Below are 5,261 nucleotides of genomic sequence, written 5' to 3'. Positions count from 1 at the left end.
TATTTACTGAAATTTGTTATCAAAATGATGTATTTTAAAGAATATAGACCATGAAAAATAAAGTCTAGTGTACGGCAACTTGCTCGTGTTGACAAATTTACTGTATGGCAACTTGTTTTTAACTGTATGGCAACTTGCTAATTTTATAATAGTTATTTACCGTCCTTTTAAAGAAAATAAAGTATTAAGTTCAAATATCTAAGGGGTGGGGGAGGGGGAGGGGGATTTCCCTTTTAAATTAAACTGTTTTTGTCTTTTTCAAGGTTTTAATTTGTTTAAAACTGTTATTTGACTGATAAATTTAAAACCCCTTAACTGTTCGACCCACTGTCTGTAATCTGTTTTGTTAAAATTTGCAATTTTGTTAACTGTTTATTTGAAATTGAGATTCCAGTTATCTGTTACTTAATACTTAAGTGTTCACTGTTTTTGACATTATTTTTTCTGTTAACTGATCTTAACTGTAATTTACAAGAATCACATGCAAATTTGCTGTCCATTCCTTTTTTTTACGTTGCTTCCGCAAAGTAAAAAATCTTTGAGTATAGTAAATCCTTGATAAAATTGAGAATGGAAATGAGGAAAATGTCGAAGAAACAGAAGCCCGACCAAATAGAAGAAACTACTCAACGCAACGAGAAGATTATTCACTAGAATGGGGTGTCAATTCACAGATAGGAAAAAACTTAGAATTGACACTCATAATTTTTAAACACCCTCCTTTCCCTTCCTTCCTAATAAATAAGGCTTACTATTTGAGTTATGCATGTGTATATTTATGGAAAGAGAATCGTCCATAGATTTGATTTCCAATAGTAATAATTGTAAAATATAATCTTTTTTGTGTAACCATGGCAACAATCAGCATTTATTTGATACCAAATATTGCAAGATAGGGGGTTGAACATGTCACAAAGATCTCAAAAATTTGGTCCAAAGGAAAATGTCAATCAATATTCCTGAAACCATAGACATATATCCATCAAAAGGTAAAAAAAAAGATATATGCATTTCTGCGTTTTTTTCCATAAAATTGAATTGAAAAGATCGAGCGTCAAATCTTTGTTGAAAAACAATACAAAATTTTTAAATCTATGGCGGTACGGATAGGAACGTATGGACGTTCAAACTGTAAAATGGCTTCTAAAACATGTTAAAAACAATCTAAATGTTCATATAAACCCACTAGGAAGGCTATATTATTATTAGATAGATAGATAGTTTATTCTCATAAAACCATGCAAGTACAAAGGTTACAGAGAAGTTAAAAAAAAATAGTATACATTATTCAACTATCTCAAAATCAATTCAATTGTACAAAAACTTTCAAAGAAAATCCACCATGGCCATAATGCGAAACTAAACTTGTAACTGTGTATTGATATACCCGAAGCTGTCTCCTAACTACAAAAAGGGGGTAGAAGTTCAATGTTTGTTTCTTGAAACATATAAATGAACCAAAATTTAAAAAATGAAATAAATACAAGACTATATAAAAATGTAGCAAAGGTTACAGACTCAAGTTGGGTCATGCAGGTGCAACAAATGCGGCAGTGTTAAACATGTTTAGAGATATATCGTACCCCTCTTTATACGTCTAACCAATGTAGTTATATCTGCCTTCTATTTGTTATGTATCAAAAATGTTAAAAGGAAAGGCCACTTCTTATCCAGCTAAAACCCTGATCAGTCCTATGATGAAAATAATTCAGAAGTATGTGGAATGTTTGATAAGTTATATTGACCCTGAGTACCTGGACGGAATCGTGAAATATAAAGTACCTTTACATTTTGCAATTCGTAAAATAACTGAACAGTGTGGCCTGGTAGAAGAGGCCGAAAAATGATGACTTGGTTCTCAAATTGATGTCAAATTTGCTAGTCTAAGACTTCAGAAATGTAAAGATGGACCAAGACTTTTTTTATATCAGCTCAGAGTTCTTAATTGGGACTTGGAGATGACAGAGCGCTTCAACTTGTGACATCTTACATGTTACTTTCTGATTGAAGCATTTTCGATTATTCATGACATAGTCCTTTTTCTTGGAGTCGATCACTCCGTCTGCTTTTCCATCCGTTCAATTGTCTGTCCATGTGTCAATAAAAAAAATCTGGTACTTGCCACAGGCACTTGTCTCAGAATTTTTTTTTCCTATATACCTTAATATAGGAAATTTTTACCTGTGGTACTTGCGTGTGATGGATAGTTATCTTATTTGCTATCATACCACATCTCCACTGTTTTTATCTAAAAAAAAAAAAAGCTAGCACCAACAAAAGAGGAATGGACGGTTTATTTTATTGAACTTATATACAATTCAACCTAACAACAAATAAGACAACAGTCGTTAGTAGTATAACGATATATAAATGTATTTAGGATAATATGGTTGAAAAAAACCTTTTTGTACAAAATCGAAAAGCGGTACGCAACGAGGCTTTATGAACTGAATTAACGGCATATATTTAATAATATTTGATAAGTAAGACATTTTGTATATTTGTAAGCCTGTAAAGCTTTGATATCAACAAAATATCGTCACTTGATATTATTTAAACAGTGATTATAGTGTGTGATAACATTGTGTGAGGGAATTCGACGTTTGATGTACCACTGTTCACTCCAGTGCAATTTATGACAATACCACTGCATCAATCAGAATTATTTTTTTTGCAGTGTTTTAAGAAATGATTTTGCTTTGTTGTCGCTTATTATTTGTGAAACATTCAATGTTTTAAAAAGGCGAATTTTCTTTATAAAGTCAATGATTATGTTGACTTTTGAAGGCCAAACTTTCTACAGCCTTAAATACGCTAATGAAAGATCCAAAAACTATACCAATACATAACGACATGATTATGAAATTATAACAAATCTATTGGTTAACAAATTTTTACTCGTTATTGCAAAATAATGAACTTAATATATCTGACATTTTCTCCCTACCCAGTTTACCCCTATACATTTTTATGATGTGGACTGGTCATTGTTATTGAATCGTAGGCAATTTGATTGGATTAAGTTGTTATTAGTTTACCTTCAAACTTGTTTATGCTTTTCATACATGACTATTGATTAATTAGAACGTGCATGAATGTGACCGGTAACTAAAATGACCTTCAAACTGGACACTGGACGAGTCAATATTATGTTTTATCAATGAAAGTTAAGGTATGAAAGGTAAGAATTGCCACTTATTCGATTTTCACAAAATTTTCGGAATATACAGTTGGAAAGGTTATTTTTTAAAAGCCTATTGTGAAGAGTAAAGAGAAAGTTTACAAATAATACGTTTTGTTCCATTAAACAAGTCATTTTCGTAAGAGAAATACCGAAATATATTTTACGCACGACTACGGCAGGTAAAATTATTATTTATCATAATAAAAAAAAGCATTTTTCAGTCTCATTGGAATATGTTGATTACAATTAATCCCAAACTTAAGAAGTAAGTAACTAAAGTCAAAATATGTCCGATCTGCCTATTTCTGCACATCAAAAGTCAATACGATCGTTTTAAAGTCAATTTCGTCTACCTCACAAAATCTTGTTATGCACTATAATTTCCTCTAAAAATTATAATATATTGCAAGACGCCGTACAGACAAAAGTTGTTATTTTGCAATTCGCCGTACAACGTTATGCAATTCGCCGTACAACAAACAAACAATGTTTTTGTCCATATTCTTTAAAAAACATGTTTTTGACAACAAATTTCAGTAAATATGATGCCACACTATAATAATCTAAAAACGTGTCTGGAAAAATAATGAAAAACAGTTCAATATCTTGAGAATGGGGCGACAGAGGACGATCGACCTAGAAATTTTCCGGTACTAAGTGGCAAGTTTTGGAGTATTACACAAAATCCTGTATTAATTTTGTACTTATCTGCCTAATAATTTAAAGAATTATATATCAGAAAATCATTTCTTAAGCGGCACCCTCATCCAATGAGTGGAAATGCTCTAAATTGAATGATTCTTAACTTGTTTACTTTTTTTTCTATTTCTCTCCTCTTCGTTAGTACCCAATTTCCGGTGGCGATGATACACAGTGATGTCCCAGCCCAGCTTGTGGAGAGTTGTCTCATTGGCAATCGTACCGCCACTTTCAATGGGTTGAAAATCGAGAATTGCGTTTCCACATGTAACATGCATTAATTTTGCACCTGTCCTAAGTCAGGAATCTGATGTACAGTAGTTGTTTGGTTATGTTATTTATACGTGTTTCTCGTTTTTTATATAGATTAGACAGTTGGTTTTCCCGTTTGAATGGTTTTACACTAGTAATTTTGGGGCCCTTATAGCTTGTTGTTCAGTGTGAGCCAAGGCTCCGTGTTGAAGGCCGTACATTTACCTATAATGGTTAACTTTTATAAATTGTTATTTCAATGGCACTCACACCACATCTTATATCTCTGTCCTTGAATATGCAATAACTAGAAAACTCCCAGAAAAGAGCGGCAAGATCCATAACACCAACTAGTTACTTGGCAAAAAGCTTTTCGAATCTAGTCTAAATTCAAAGCTCTTCAACTTCGCACTTAGACCTTTAAAACCTTTTCATTCTAATGCTACCGGCGAGTCCTTTGTGTGCGAAACGCACGCTTCTGTTATACAAAGAAATTATACTGGTATCCTTGATCATCTTGATAAGTTGTTACTACATGTAACAAGTGGTCCGAATTCAAATCAAACTAGAACCCCTGATAGTGAAGATAGGCAAAGACAAATCCGACCTATTCTTGTTTTTGGCAAAGGTATACATCTATCAGAACTACCAACAAAAATTCTTAAACGACCACAAAGAAAATGCATATTCAACACTTTCTCAGAATTCCAACAAAGACGGACACTTTGAAATTAGACCCCAGCTTCCTATCAAATCCAATTCCAGAGGTGCTAATGTTGATCATAGGAATATACAGAAAATCATTTCTCGCTTAATTTTAAACGGCTTTAATCCCTGAAACAAGGAATATCGGACCTTTCCGTTCACTGACCAATAAACAGCTTGTTATTTTGAAACATAGCAGTAAGCATCCTTGATGAACAGTGTTGGTGATAAATAAATCAGATGCATCCCTTAGTTAAACCAAAAATACAGAATTACTCAGCAGAAACGTGTATTCAAGATGCAGACAGCTCTATTTATATTGAAACATAACAAACCATAAAAAGACGACCAGAACATATTTGTAAACACATTTTTTTATATATTTTTTATTCAGAAATATCCAAGACTGTTGGTTCGTTGG

The sequence above is a fragment of the Mytilus edulis genome, chromosome 14 (assembly GCF_963676685.1).
Source record: "Mytilus edulis chromosome 14, xbMytEdul2.2, whole genome shotgun sequence".
In the NCBI taxonomy this organism is placed as follows: domain Eukaryota; kingdom Metazoa; phylum Mollusca; class Bivalvia; order Mytilida; family Mytilidae; genus Mytilus; species Mytilus edulis.
This window is presented reverse-complemented; position numbering follows the sequence as displayed.